This window comes from Microcebus murinus, chromosome 18 (genome assembly GCF_040939455.1).
Source record: "Microcebus murinus isolate Inina chromosome 18, M.murinus_Inina_mat1.0, whole genome shotgun sequence".
Taxonomy (NCBI): Eukaryota; Metazoa; Chordata; class Mammalia; order Primates; family Cheirogaleidae; genus Microcebus; species Microcebus murinus.
In genome coordinates this window covers 20584913-20600773 of record NC_134121.1, presented here as the reverse complement: position 1 = coordinate 20600773, position 15861 = coordinate 20584913, and the positions used below count along the sequence as shown (strand labels likewise).

Here is a 15861-nt window from a genome sequence, read left to right as displayed (position 1 = left end):
CAAAACACTTGGCCAGTGGGAGTTGGAATCATGTAGGTGACCCTCTTGCTGCCCCTCAGATAGTCATCGTGGTGTTTGAAGGTGTCAGGTTCTGGGTCTGAATGCTTACTCACATTCATTCCCCTTGCAGGGCTCTGGGGAAGGAGGGCACTGGGCTGGGGTCAGATCTTTCTCCCCAGGTGATAGTGGATAGCCCCATAGCCCCAACACAGTTGGGCTGAGCTTCTGCCCTCTCTGAATCTCTGCCTCTACTTCTCCCTGTCTCAGAGATACCAGACTGCACTAATTTAGATGTAGTTGGCATGGAAAATGGATGCATATGTTTTCTTCAGGAGCAGAGACTATTGTGGAGTTAAGACAACAGCTTTGGGCCCAGTGAAGTGGCTTAGGCCTGTAATCCTAGCACTCTGGGAGGCCGAGGCAGGAGGATCGCTTGAGGTCAGGAGTTTGAGGTTGCAGTGGGCAAGGACAATGCCACTGTACTCTAGCTGGGGCAACAGAGCAAGACTCTGTCTCAAAAAAGAAAAAAGACAACAGCTTTGCTGTGATTTGTAAATTTGCTGAGTTTGTAAATAGTTAGGCATACCTGCTATACTTTGATAAATGGATCTTTTCCCAGTATTTTTAAAAATAACCACTGTGGAGAGGATGGAATACTTATACCTCCAAACTGGCCAGTAAAAAAGATCAACAAAATGACATAATTATCAATGTTTATGGAGTATCCAAATCACCAAGTATTAGAAGGTAAAAACAGAAGGATGTGGACAAAAAAAAAATGTCACTCACTTCAAAGCTAGTCCAGAGAGTAAAGCATTGTGTGTCTGTTTATGACCATGAGAGATTTATTCTGGGCTACCATAAATTCCTTCTATGTAGGAGAAAGGGTTGCAGGGACCATTAAAGCAAACTTTATTGACATTCCATTGAGCCAAGCAGTGCCACAGCAGAAAGAGTTCAAAACTCTCCTGAGCTTCAAGAGTGTAACTATGGGACCAGGCTAGTAAACAGGTATTCACTGCATAAATGTATATACACGAGAGACCCATGCTCAGGGCTTGCAAGACACAAGACAAGTCTTTATAAACTGTTAGCAACCTCTAACAGTGTTGCTGTTCAAGCACTAAATAGCCACAACCACGTATTTGCTGGCTGGCCAGTAGGGACATAAGGGGTAGCACCTGCTCCACAATCTTGAGGGCACATCTTTAGGCATTTTTTTCCTTGTTTCTTCTGCTCCAGCGCCCGTATACCCACCAGCAGAAAGTCCAGCAGCTCCCTCTTGAAGCTTCCCTTACAGGGTCAAAAAGGGAGCAGGGGTCAGTGCTGCTGTACCCCCAGGTTAGCAGAGGACTCTAATCTCATTGGAAGCAAGGCCTTCTCACGGCCACAGGTGTGGCTGTGAGACTGGTCCTTCATAGGCCAACAGATGGCCCTGGTACACGATGGTGGTGTGGGAGTCACATGATCGAGACCTAGCACAGGTTGCCATTGTTCTTGGAGAAAGGAAAATATCAGTTCCTCGGTGCTGAGCTTGGCTGAGGGCACCTCACACTTGGGTGCCCTGAGTTGCTGCTCTTGATCCCCAGTTCCTTCAGGTCACAGAGCTGCCTCCCATGTGTCAGCCTACCTGGGAATGCCAGCCAGGACCACCGTTTCCTTTGCATCCCCGGGGACCCATCTGGGCGTCTGGCAACTTTCTCTCTCTCTTTCTTTCGAGAGATGGAGTCTTGCTCTGTCACCCAGGCTAACGTGCAATGGTGCAATCACAGTTCAAGGCAGCCTCGAACTCCTGGGCTCAAGTAATCCTCCTGCCTCAGTCTCCTGAGTAGCTGGGATTACAGGTGTGAGCCACCATTCCTGGCTAACTTCTCTTTTTAAACCCTCATAACCCAAAATGTCTGCTACACCCTTTTTCCAGAGGCTACCTCTGATATCAATGGCTCTAAAGTGGTTGATCGAAGAGAGGCTTTCCGTGAAATTGTAAAGTCACGTCATAAGGTCTGTGATTCCAAGAGCATTTGCTCCCCTCAACCTTCTTTTTTTCACCGCTCTTGTTAGAGAAATGGCAAAGGGGAGAAACCTAATCCTTGGAAGGGTATCTCAATTTTTGCTATTCCAAACAATGTTGCAATGAAAAACCGTGTATGGTGCATGACCCATGTGTTCACATGCATGAATATTTCTCTAGAGACTGTCTAGACATGGAATTGCAAAATTGAAAAATATGTGCATTTTAAATTTTAGTAGTTGCTGTCAAATTGTCCTGCAAAAAGGTTGATCCAGTTTATATTCTCACCATAATTTTTGAGAGAACCTGTTCACACTCTTAACATTTGTTACTATTTTTCATTTGTGCCAATCTACTGGACAAAAAAAAATGGCCCTTGAGAGCACCCTGTATTATCCCCTGGGCTATTCTGGTTTTTTTTTTTTTTTTTTTTTTTTTTGAGACAGAGTCTCGCTTTTTGTTGCCCAGGCTAGAGTGAGTGCCGTGGCGTCAGCCTAGCTCACAGCAACCTCAAACTCCTGGGCTCAAGCGATCCTTCTGTCTCAGCCTCCCGAGTAGCTGGGACTACAGGCATGAGCCACCATGCCCGGCTAATTTTTTCCCTATATATTAGTTGGCCAATTAGTTTTTTTCTATTTATAGTAGAGACGGGGTCTCGCTCTTGCTCAGGCTGGTTTCGAACTCCTGACCTCAAGCAATCCGCCCGCCTCGGGCTCCCAGAGAGCTAGGATTACAGGCGTGAGCCACTGCGCCCGGCTGGGTTTTGTTTTAATATACAATGTATTTCATGTTTAAGGACTCGGGTTAAGAGGAAGATACATATGACAAATCTAGCTTAGTGATATAAAGCACACAAATTCCATGTACTTTGAGCCAGAAGCCAAATGAAAATTAAGTTAGAATGAAGACCTCAGTTTTAAAAATTAACATCTGAGTGTCTACTATGAAGCAGGCCCTGTATTAAGCACTGTAATACATAAATGCATTTTCAATATAAAAGAATCAACCAGTACTTAAGTCTTTGGAGTGAAACATGTTATTTCCTGTCTCTTCTTCCCACTACTTCCATTCTTTTCTCTAAAAGAAACCTGCAGTTAATGGTTTGTTGTAGATTATATATTCTTCCAGTCTTTTATGGCACACTTAGAAGTATTTGTATCTGATTTGTGCATGGATTCATTTATTCCCACAACTACCATAAGAGGTTAGTGTTATAATTCCATTTTATGGATGAGAAAACGGAGGCTGTGGAAGGTTGTGCCAAAGAGCCTATAGCTAAATAGTCACGCACCACTTAATGATGGGGATACAGCTGAGAAATGTGTCCTTACGTGATTCCATCCTTGTGTGAACATCACAGAGTGTACTTGCACAAACCTAGATGGTGTAGCCTACTACACACCAGGCTATATGGTACAGCCTGTTGTTCCTAGGCTTCAAACCTGTACAGCATGCTACGGTGCTGAACACTGTAACGCAGTGGTATTTGTGTATCTAAACATATCTGAGCATAGTAAAAGTATAGTAATCCTAGCACTCTGGGAGGCTGAGGCAGGAGGATTGCTTGAGGCCAGGAATTTGACACCAGCCTGAGCAAGAACAAGACCCTGTCTCTACTAAAAATAGAAAAAGTTAGCTGGATCTGGTGGCAAACAAACATCTGTAGTCCCAGCTACTTGGGAGGCTCAGGTAGGAGGATCCCTTTAGCCCAGGAGTTTGAGGTTGCAGTGAGCTATGCTGACATCATTGCACCACAGCCAGGATGACAGAGCAAGAATCTGTCTGCATAAAAAAGGTATTATAATCTTATGCAACCACCTCTATATATGTCATATTGACCCAAAAATTGCATGATGCATAACAGTAGTTTGAACCCATGTTTCTCATTTTGAAAAGAGCCAGAGCCTCTTTTTTCAGAAAGAGATCAAGTCACCACTCTGGAAAACATAAACGAAGGATTCTTGCACAGTGGTGCATATTTTACAAACCAAGAATGGTCTGAGGGAGCCCAGGCGACACCTGAGGTGGAGCTCTGGCCTCCCTGCTCAGCTAACTCTCCTTTGGCAGCAGTCCCTTCTGTTCTGAGAGTTGAGTGGGGCACACCCTTGCCTGATAATTTGAATTTCAGGAGACCCTCACCTGGATTTCAGATCTTCCCTTTTGCTAGATCATTTTAAGCCTTGTGACATGGTGTCTTTAAGTGCCTCCAGGTAAGGTTCCGAGTGCTGGGGACTCTAACATACCCTTGGGGAAAATCCGGGAGATCCTGGCTGTGGGTGGATCCTGCAGGGAGGAGCTGCAGCTGCAGGAGGAACCAGGGGTAGGTGGGCTGTGCCTCCTGGCTCTTTTTCCCCTTGGCCCCAGGGATTTCCCCAGTGGACTGGCACTGAGCCCAGGAAACAGAAACACTTGGAGCTGTTTATTTTAAATCCAGAATAAAGAGTTGTAGCCGGTTCCCCTCCTGCAACAGCACCTCCTGGAATGTCCACCACTTCCTGATAGTCATTAGGCATTGGGGGGGGGTACAGCAGGACCCACACAAATGTCACACCCCCTCGGTGATGCTTTCGACCACTTAAGACAGCCAGGGCCTCCCTTCACCCCGTCAGGTTCCGAGGGTGTAGACAGGCCTCCAGAGGGCTGCCGCATCTGCCTTCCTGCGTGAGTCACAGAAACAAGCCCACGGTCCCTGGTTCCCCGAACGCCTGCCTGTGTATCCTAGTGCAGTGCGTAGGGACGGCCAGAAACCAGGGCCACCTCCCCAGCAGCAGCCGCCAGCGGGACAGTCGCGGCTTTCGATTTGATGCTGGATCAATGGTGCGTGCAGGAGGAGGCAACTCTGGTGGCCCGTGACGTTTTGTGGCGGGTGTTCCAGGTTGTTGAAATGCCGCAGCGGCGTCACGTGCCCAGGAGCCTGCAGCCCAGCTCCCCGGCCCCGCCCCCGGAGCGCGTGGGGGAGCCTGGCGGGTCCGAAGCCCCTTCCCGGAGGCCTCTGCTGGAATCCGCAGCTCACACAGAGGAAAGGAGAAGCCAGCAGGGTTCAGGGAGAGCTGAATCTGCCATTTTTGCATCAGCGGAGGCCTCCTCGTTGAAGTTTTAGGGCCATTTGTCTTCCAGCCAGCTGTTTCCAGCTGCAGCGTTTCCAAACCCTAAACCTAGACGGGATTTCATCCAGAGTCTGTGTATGAGGACTAGATGATCACGAATCACCTTGCCTTCCCTAACAGGATCATCAAATTTCATGCAACATTTACTAACAGCTAATATGTGAAAACATGGAAAGTGTGTTAGACTCACAGAGGGGTGGGAGCACAGCACAGCTGGGGCCCTTTAGAAGAGGGCTGGGAATTGTGGCCTCCTTGTTCACAGGGGAAATGCCCTTAAATGTGACTTCATCTTGTGTGTGTGTGTGTGTGCGCGCGTGCGCGCTTGCATGTGCTAGTGTGGTTGGGGACTGTTTGCTGGAGCGGATCTGAAAGAGGCAGCAGGGACACCCTTTCAATTTGCAATTTAGAATGAGCAATCACATTGACATCTAAGACGAGTAATGGAAATAGACTGGAGATTTTCTTTTGAATGTGAGCTGTCGGCTCTAGTATAGCTGAATCTATTCTTCTATAATGATAAAGAGGTTCTTCAGGACCGCAGTATGTCCCTTGCTATAATACTCAGGCATGTCCTAAATTTATTACATGTAGAGGCGTGTGCATACTGTGTGTGTATATGTCTGTGTATGAATGGATATACACTAATTTATGATTTTAAGGAAATTTTTTCTTGGTTTAACATTTTGATTTTAAAGTTTATTTTGGATAAGCTAAGATTTACAATTTTAACATAAAAGTACTCGTATGTCTCTTCGAACCCACTTGGAAACATGGAGTCTTCGGTTTCCCTTTTGCTCAACAAGAAGACTCTACTTTAGGCCAGGCGCGGTGGCTCACGCCTGTAATCCTAGCACTCTGGGAGGCCGAGGCGGGCGGATCGCTCAAGGTCAGGAGTTCGAAACCAGCCTGAGGAAGAGCAAGACCCTGTCTCTACTATAAATAGAAAGAGATTAATTGGCCAACTAATATATATAGAAAAAAATTAGCCGGGCATGGTGGCGCATGCCTATAGTCCCAGCTACTCGGGAGGCTGAGGCAGGAGGATTGCTTGAGCCCAGGAGTTTGAGGTTGCTGTGGGCTAGGCTGATGCCACAGCACTCACTCTAGCCTGGGCAACAAAGCAAGACTCTGTCTGCCCCCCCCCCCCCAGAAAAAGAAGATTCTACTTCAGTGCCTAGAGAAAATTCTGTTTATTAAAAAAGTTTATACTCAACTTTTTTCATCTTTCACTGTCTCTCGTCTTTGATTTAGCAACCTGGAAGTTTCTGCCGCTTTCAGACATGACAGCCCGTTATTTAAGGGGAAGGCATTATGTTTTTCAAATGAATCTTCTTTTTCTTATCCTCCCTGCTTTGGACTAGCACAGTAAGGAGGGAAGACGCTATAAAGGATAGGGGTTGCTTTGACTTTTAAAAAAATACTAATGAGCTAACTCGGCAATGACAATGAGATACCCACAGAAAACAAAGGGTGTGGTTTGGCATTGGCAACCTCAACGCAACGCACAATATCGCTTCACTAGGGTTACGGTAATCTTTTATGGGGGCTATTTCCCTTTTCAAGAGAGAGGTGTGGTAGGTGTGTGTGTGTGCATGCGTGTGTGTGTGTGTGTGTGTGTGTGTGTGTGCATGCAAAACTCAACCAACATAACGAAAATAGTTAATACTGCTGGAGCAGGCACAGTTCGGGGTGTCTTACATCCATTACCTCATTTGGTCCTCCCAACCATCTCGGTCGAAGCTGTTACCATTGTTATCTTCATCTTACAGCAAAATAAACTCTGTGAAGCTCACAGAGGTTAAGTTATTCAGGGACGTCAGGTCTTGAACCCATGTCTAGTCTGTCTCCAGAACCCACATCCTGACCTAACCATCACAGCTTGCATCCGCAGCAGCAGCAGCAGCCCAGACATTGGCCCCGTGAAGCTGCTGCCGATGTTAACAGCTTTGAGTGATTCTGCTGCGTGCAGGGGACCAGAGCCTCTGCAGCAGTGTCCCGGGGGATGAGCAGCTGCCCTTTCCCTGCTCACTTTGTTCCGCCAGGGTTCGAGGTTTGGACAGTGAATCCAAACCTAACTTTTTCTTTATATTCTTCCTGCACCTCCCTCCCCATCTCCTCCTTGGTTTCCATTACTGAAAGGCTGATGTCCTTCATATAGCCTCACCCGAGGCAGATGGGTACCCTGGCCAACCCCAAAATAATCTCAAAGCTGTAGCCCAGTCCAGAGGAAGGAAGAGCCCCAGGGCCCTGTCAGGAGCAGTACACAGCTTCTTACGGAGGACACTACAGATGAGACCTCATCTCTGGTGTCCCTGGACAGCGCTGACACCCAGAGGATGTTCCTCTCTTACCCAAGCAACCAGAGACATCTTGTACCGTGAACAAACTTGGATGATATACTACTTTCCACGCAGGGGGTCATCTTTGTGTTTGTGGCCAAAGAGGCCCTGAGTAAAAGTGAGGTCATAGCTCACCCAGGTAGGACTTGCCCTGCTTGATGTAACAGGACAGGGGTAGAAAATGAACTGCACTGGCCAAGGATCAGGCTGAGAAATTCCTGTGCACAGCCTGGAGAGGCAGTGACAGTCATCCCTTGATATCTGCAGGGGATTGGTTTCAAGACCCCTCGTGGGTATCAAAATCCACAAATGCTCAAATGCCTCATGTAAAATGGTAGTAGTATTTGCATATAACCTAGGAATATCCTCCAGTATACTTTAAATCATCTCTAGATTACTTATAATCCCTAACCCAATGTAAATGCTATGTAAATAGTTGTTATGCTGTATTATTTGCATTATTTTTATTGTTGTATTATAATTTTTTCCCATATATATATATATATATATTTTGAGACAGAGTCTCATTCTGTTGCCCAGGCTAGAGTGCCATGGTGTCAGCCTAGCTCACCGCAACCTCAAACTCCTGGGCTCAAGCAATCCTCCTGCCTCAGCCTCCCAAGTAGCTGGGACTACAGGTATGCGCCACCATGCCCGGCTATTTTCTATGTATATTTTTAGTTGTCCAGCTAATTTCTATCTATTTTGAGTAAAGACAGGCTCTCGCTCTTGCCCAGGCTGGTCTCGAACTCCTGAGCTCAAACGATCCACCCTCCTCGGCCTTCCAGAGTGCTAGGATTACAGGCGTGTGAGCCACCGCACTTGGCCTTTCCCAAATATTTTTGATCTGTGGTTGGTTGAATTCACAGATGCAGAACCCCCAGCTAAGGAAAGCTGATTGTATAACTATGTAAAGGTCCCCATTGTATGCATACCAACAAAAGCTGGAAAATGCTAATTGGGGTTAGTGCATTTATGAGTCACATTTTACTCTTTTATTGTCTAAAAGTTTTTTTTATTATGGCTCTATGATGTTTACAACAGAAAAAAATAACTGCATGAACTTATGGTTAAAAAAAAAACCCAACAGCCTATATACTTTACACCTTCCATGTGGCCTTTCGATGATATATGAAATGCATACAAATGAGCAAATGACAGGATGCTAATTGTGGTGTGGCTTCTGAGCCAACAAACAGCCTGGGTGTTCTTTGTAGCAGGACCGTGGCACATTTCATCTGTTTCCCCAGTCCTCCCTGCCATCTGCAGAGCTGGAGAGAGGTTTTGTTTCCCAGAACAAGGTATCTGTGACCCTGACTACTCCTAAGCACAGCAAAATTTTTATACCTTCCCCAGCTCCTGCAGAAGAATGAGGGTCTGGGTGGGAAGCAGTGCTTTGTACTTGGAACCAGGCACCTTTGATTGCAGAATTAATAAGGCCAGATGGGAAGTCAGCTGCTGTTGGTGTCTCGGGCCATGCCCTCCTTGGCGAGACAGAACCTCTTCCTTTTTGGTCGTGAAAGCCACACTAGGAGTCAGCAGCAGCTCTGCCTTGGGTAGATGTGCCCACGTGTACTAAGGTTGGGGTTAGTGGTCTTTGCAGGAAGTCAGGGTTCCTTGCAGGTCTGGAAGGAAGTGTGGCCTGCTGATGCGTACAGCTCCATGTGTGGCCTCCAAGAGAGACCAGCAGGGAACCAGGAGCCCCAGGGACCAGGATGCTTCTTCATGGCAGCTTCCTCATCTCTGGTTAGTTGTGGCAGAAGGCAGAGTGTCTCTTTTATAAAAGCAGCCACTTTACCTTCAGTAAAAAGCAGCTCAGCCCTCCCTAAGGGCCCCCAAAGAACTAACCCCCAGTATAGAGGCTCGGGCCACCCAGGTACAGCCCCAGCATGTGTTCCTGTCTTAGCAGCCCTCAGCGTGGCTTTGCTCTGACAGTCAGTCGGGTGTATTTGCCCCAAGAGCCAGGGATCTGAGGGGCAGAGAAGGCCTGGAGCCCAAGTCCAAGACACACCACAGGAATTGCTTTCTGGGGAAACTGAAAACCAAGTCATGAATTCACTTGGGCCTGTGCTGGTCTTCTCCCCAGGGTGATCCAAAGCCCCCTGGGATGTTGGCTATAGGGAAGGGGGGGAGCCACTACCCAAGGCTCTGGGGACCAGCCTGGGGTCCAGGAGAAGAGACTCCCAACACCCTTCCCCCTCTGCTGGTGCCCTGTTGCTGCCCATGTGACAAGCATGTGGCTTCCTGAAGGGAAGAAACTTGCGCAATCAGACAGAAATAGGAACCTGGAAGATAACAACTCAGTGGGTTCTGCAGGGGATTGGGCAATGATTTGTCTAGAAGACTTTGGGCTGTGAGAAGGGGGTTAGGGTGAGGAGCCAAATTCCATCTGAGCCGTGGCCAAGATCTAAGGAGGCCCCTAGAGCTTGAGGCCTCGGAGTGGTCAGGAGGCAGGGGGTCAGGGTCCTCCTGTCTCTGACCTGTCCGAGTAACAATTGGGCATAGGGCTGACTCTAGAAGGGGTGGGCAGGGTTTGAAATCATTGAGCAGGACACTGGGGCTGCTACAGCTCAGAGCCACCAGCCGTCCCCATCTCCACCCCAGAGCAGGAGGAGATCAGGGCCTGTTTCCTGGCGGCTCCTTAAAGTGCTTCTTGCCATACTCAGCTGAGCCTGGGCCAGGCAGGGCTGGGTGACAGAGATGACTCAGAGGTTAGATGCCCCTGTGGCATTGCAAAGTGCTTCTGCCCAGGTGGCACTGCAGAGGAACTGAAATTTCTCAGAGCTCGTGCTCTGTGACTTTCTGTGGGAAGGTTTCTCAGAAGTACAAGGTCCTTCCTTAGGAAAATGAATCTCTTCTATGTTACCATATGGTGTTACCTTCTTCCAGGGCCTCTAGCTCCGTTCACAGCACTGAACAGAGATTTCCCCCCAAAGTTTTGCATGTGTTGATACTCTTCTTGAAGCCCAGGGCAAAAGAAACATGAAAATGTGGGAAGGGGGTTGAGTGAGGCAGGATATGGAGCTGATACTCCAGTTTTTCCTGTGTTTCCCCGAGAAGTTGCTAAGGGATAATTTTCTTTAAAACGCTCCTTATAACTACCGGCTGAGCCTGGGTCAGGCAGGGCTGGGGCTGCCTTTGTCAGAGAGATGCCCCAGACACTAGTTAACCGCTGCAGCTCTGGAAACACCCTTCCTACCAGGGATCCTGCAGGTATAGGCCTTGTGCCCAAGGAGAAGTCAAAAGAAAGACCCAGGAGCTTGTCACACTTCAGTTGAGGAGGAAGAGGATGGAAATCCTTCTTTGTGTCTTCTTTGCCCTGCTGTTTCCCCTGGAGAGTAGCTTTGACAGCCATGCTGATAAGTTCATATTAGCATCGGGTACCAGTGCTGCCTGGCATGCCTGGAACTCAGCTCCTCACCAGTGAATGTCAAAGGGGACATCTGGTTAGGATACGTTCTGAAGCTTTGTGCCTGGTGGCCAGGCACAGTCACTTTGGACCCAGCCGGACCAGAGTGTGGACTTGGCTTCATCACTTACTAGAAGTTTGACCTTGAGCCTTTTCTATAGGGTAGGGGTAATGACTGTGTCTTAAAAGTGAAGGTAACGTGCCTAATTCTGTGCCTAGAACATAAATACTGGTGATGCCAGGGACACTCAGGCTTGCAGGGCTTTCAGCAAACTCACAAGGAGAGGAGGGGCGTCCTAAATCCTCCTAGGCATTGAGGGGAAGGGGGTGTTCCAGAAAGCCTTCTTTATAAAGATGGGTCTGAGAAATGCTGAAAATCCTGCTGTGTCCCTGAATTCATGCTGAGGCCACACATTAGATTAGCAACAGTTTCTATATTCTCCCCCAGTTCCCAAAAGGAACTTTGCCAGTCATCCATTCTAGTTCCTCCCCACCCCCACTGTTGCCTCTGTGCAATTGCTTACGCTTTTCTTTTCCCCTGGGGTGCCCCCTCCCCAACACACACACCCCATTTCTACCCATGAAATATTAGTTTTCCTTCTGGGCTCTTTCTTCCCTTCTAGAAGGATTTAGTCATCAACTCAGACTGAAGTGGTGTCCACCCCCAACCCCTGCCCTTCCATAACTTACTGTCCAGACCACTCTCTGGACCCACCAGGCGCTGCTTTCCCTCTTCATAATTTCTGGGCACATCTCAAGTCCATTATCATGAGCAAAGGAACCCTGGCTGAAATAGGAGGGCCCAGGAAATGTTCAATGAGATAACGGATAACTTTTCTAGTCCTCGAAAGCCATTAAACTTCGTGGGATATGGGAACTGAGGGGTGGGAAGTGGAAGGTTTTCCCACTCCGTTATCAGATACTTCCTGGTCACATATCTCTCAAAGAATCCTAGACTAGGGAGGACTTACATTCCTTCAGGTCAAGGTGAGGAAAGTGATCCGGGCAGTACGAGGGGAGAGGGGTGCGGGTCTGCGCCCTCTCTCTGCGGGCCTTGTCCACATGCTTTGGAAAATTGAGGAAATCAAGGACTTTCTGTTCAGAGCCAGGTGAAAGGATGCCAAGGATGTCAAGATCAAGCAAAATAAGGACAATGTGAGGTTTAAAGTTCGATGCAGCAGGTACCTTTATGCCGTGGTCATCACAGAGAGAGAAGGCTGAGAAACTGAAGCAGTCTCTGCCCCCTGGTTTGGCAGTAAAGGAGCTGAAATGAACCAGACAGGCTGATTTGAATTGTATTCAATTTTTAAAAGTTAAAAGAAAAAAGAAAAAAAACAAAAAAAACAAAAACAGGTGAGCAAAGCAAAGCCCAGAGAGGGAAAGGGAGTTCTTTAAGGTCACACAGCAAGTTAGTGGCCGAGCAGGACCTGGATTCAGGGTGTGCCCAGTTTCCTGTCCTTCCCCTTTTGTTGGAGAGAGGCAGCTGAGTGTTGAGGGGCTAAAACATGGGTTCTGGAGCCATTGTGGGTACTGTGATAATTAAACAATTTGATACATGCAAAGTCCTTAGATCAGCCCTGGCACCGTAAGCACAATTTAAGTGTTTGCCGATGGCCATGGTGCCTCACGCCTGGAGTCCCAGCTACTCTGGAGGCTGAAGCATGAGGATCGCTTGAGCCCAGGAGTTTGAGGCTGCAGTGAGCTATGATCATGCCATTCCCTGCACTCCAGCCTGGGTGACAGAGTGAGACCCCATCTCTAAAATAAAAATTAAATAACTATATAAATAATATGAGTGTTCATTGCCATCACCTTTACTATTTATTATTCCTCTGCCCTTCACTGACGCCCCCTACTCCCTCTCGCCAGGTTCCCTCATTTCAGGAGAGAGAAGAACTCTGAGAGTATCGAATGTGCCAGAATATCCTTACTAGGCAGCAGGTGGGAAGCTGGCAGGAAGCTTAGAGGGCTGACCATCTGGATCACTACCCCTAGTGGCCCAGGGTGATTTCCTGGGCTATCACAGACTCAAGGTCCAACAAACTGGATCTTGATTAAAAAAATTTTTTTTTTAATTTATCTCTTTGTTTGGGTGAAGGAAAATGAAGAGTTACCTTCTTCTCGTTTTGTGGGCCCCAGCAGACCAGGTCAGTCCGTCTGTAGCTGCACTTTGCAGGGCTCTGGGGCCTGTCCGTGGGTCACTGTGGCCCGGTGCAATCAGCAGCTGCAGAAGGTCTGCTGAAGCCCTGTCCATCAGTGAGGCTGCCTGCAGACTCTCTCGAGCTGGGCCCTTGGGAGGATGCGCACCCAGAATCAGCTTCCATCATATTTATCCCATCACTGAACTAAAAGCAAGATCTCCCATCTGTCTGGTTGGAGGTGCATCAAAGCCATTACTGGGAACCCGTGAGTTACAGCTTCAGCCTGCAGCGCCCCGGGGCAGAGGAGTTCAGCATCACTGCCCGCAACTAGCTGCTTCTCAGAAACCCCGGCAGTCAGAGAGAGGAGGCAGGACAGGCACAGAGCCAGAGGCTGCTTTTTCCCAGGGGAGGGCCATGCTTTGCCTCTCTCCTGTAAAAACCAGTTTCATTGCGAATTTGGGACAGGCCTAGCAGAATAACTCTGAGAATTGAGACCGAAGTTCCCTTGGTGGGCTGAACCATTTCTGGGTTTCTATTCCATTTCCACGTTGGAGCCTGATTGGGTGAAAAAGAGTCCAGCGTCGAATGCTGGCTGCTTAGCCAGGGAGCCCTGCGCATCGGGGAGTTTTCAGTTGAGGTTTTTTTTCTGAGTAGTTAAAGAATTAATTGGAGCAGCAGTTCTCCCACCCAGGATTCCAGCATCCTGTTGTTCTTTTTCTGAGTCTTTCCAGAAAGCATGGCCATTCTCAACATGCACATTCCACCCAGCCCAGACAGTTCTCTTCTAGTTGGTGGAGCTGGGCCAGCTGAAGCATCTATACTGCCTCATTCCAGGTTCTTTGTGACATACTTGGTCATTCATTCATTCATTTACATTTACTCATCCATTCATTCAACCTACTACTTGTGCAAGGTACTGAGGTTACGGTGAACAAGAGAGATGTGGTTCCTACCCCCTCAGAGCTCTCAGTCTAGCAGAAGAGACAGGCATTGAAGGATTTATAAGAGCACTGAGTATTTGGAAGGAGAGATGCAGACCTCCCTGGTGGGGCGGTTGGGAAAAGCTCCCTAGAAGTGACATTTAACTTAAGGCAGGAAGGGTGAAGAGGAGACACCCAGGCAGAGTGGAAGTAGAGAATGTTAACCAGAGATATCAACCTGTACCGAAGTTCTGATGCAGGGAAAAGCAGGAAAGAGCAAAGAGGAGAACGTGGAGATGAAGCTAAAAGGGGTACAGAGACCAGGCCACAGAGCCTTCTAGGCCACCAAAAGGATGTGAGTCTTTATCCTGACAACAGTGGGAAGCCGCAGATGGGTCTTGGTAGGAGAGGACTGACATCCCAGGTTTGTTTTAGAGTGCTCTCTAGTTGCTGTGGGACACTGGGAAACTTTTTCCAATTGATCTTTGTATCTATGATGTCAGCCTCATGAGCCTGGGACTGCTCAAACCGAAACACCCAGCTCAAACGTGACCATTGTGCGGCTTTCGCTGACCACTGTGGCCAGAGTCTTGTCCTTTTCCACTCTTTCTTCATTAGAATACGTCATGTGTATTGGTTTCTCACGTCAGCCCCTGGCACTGTGTTTATGAGACTGAGCTGACCAGCTCAGAACAAGGTGAAAAGAGCTTGGGGAAGAGGAAATTAAGAGTCATGAGGTTTCATGATCAGAACTTGAAATTGCCTTATATAAAAAGATGCATTTCCTGGTGCAGTACAGAAACAGAGAACAGGGTTCGGTTGAGTCATCCCAGTGGGAAGGGAGGCAGGGATGATCCCTTGGGAGTTAGGGAGTGGCATTGCTGGTCCTTGTATGATTTATTTTCGGAGACCATCTGCTGACTCCTAACGGTTTGAGTTAGCCTGCCAGCCTCTCCCCTCCAAGGGTCATGATGAGCCAGTGCAGGCTGGGTGCAGGTGTGTGTGCCTGACCTCTGGGGACGGGCAGCCAGAAGCACCAGCATCCCTTGTGAAGGTGGTCTGGCCAGGTCTCTCTCAAGCCCTAAGTTCATAAAGGTGTGATCAAGTTAGGGAGAACACCAAAGGCAGCATGATGGAAAAAGAATGGGTAGGTATATACACTTGCCATGCAACAACCATCCTCAGTTCCCCATAACCCGGTAGTGTTCTCAACACTGTTGGCATTTGGACAGATGTTCTTTGGGACAGTCCTGCAGGACATTTTAACATCTCTGACTCCTGCTCATTCAGTGCCAGTAATGCCCCCTAGTTATTGTGACCATTTTAAATGCTCCCAACACATTTTTAAATACTTCCTAGTGGGGCAATCCCAACTACCCCTGCCCTAATTGAGAAACACTGTTTCAGTGATTAAGGGGACAAGCTTCTGTACAGCTGTGCTTCAGGTCTCTGCAGCTGGCAAGCAGGGAGATTGGGGAAATTCCCCTACTTGAGCATCTCTTAGTGAAGATTTTGGTTGGGGGATGGTCATTCTCTCCACGTCACTCTTGGGGAATTGTGCTGCCTCCTCAGCAAACGGAGTTCCTCCTGGCTTCCCTATCCTCGCTGCTCACAACTGTAACCTGCACCCTGTGCTGAATCTTCCCCTGTGGGGAAGCTGAGGTTTTATCCGGCATTTCCAAGCCACTTGGCCAGAACACCTCTGGTGGCCGAAGTGCCACTCTGTTGGACCACCAGATGGCGCTCGGGAGCCCACGCTCTCTGCCGCAGGACCGGTGGTGGCAGGAGTTGACTGCAGAGGGAACTTGCCTTAAAGAGGCCTGGTCCTTAAAGAGACACAGCCACACACCGGCATACTTGACAGACAACCCCAAAGCGAGGTCCACTGATGGCAAGCACCACTGGCTAGGCTGTGAGGCTCCTTTGTCCTTGCT

General features: G+C 48.3%; 1 protein-coding gene and 1 pseudogene across 1 annotated transcript in view; both read left to right on the top strand.

Moving 5' to 3' along the window:
• Window positions 1-15861, top strand: part of ABR (ABR activator of RhoGEF and GTPase) — a 178285-nt gene that overhangs the window by 20745 nt on the left and 141679 nt on the right. The window lies entirely within an intron of this gene.
• On the top strand, window positions 7972-15790 carry LOC105857870 (large ribosomal subunit protein eL38 pseudogene; annotated as a pseudogene).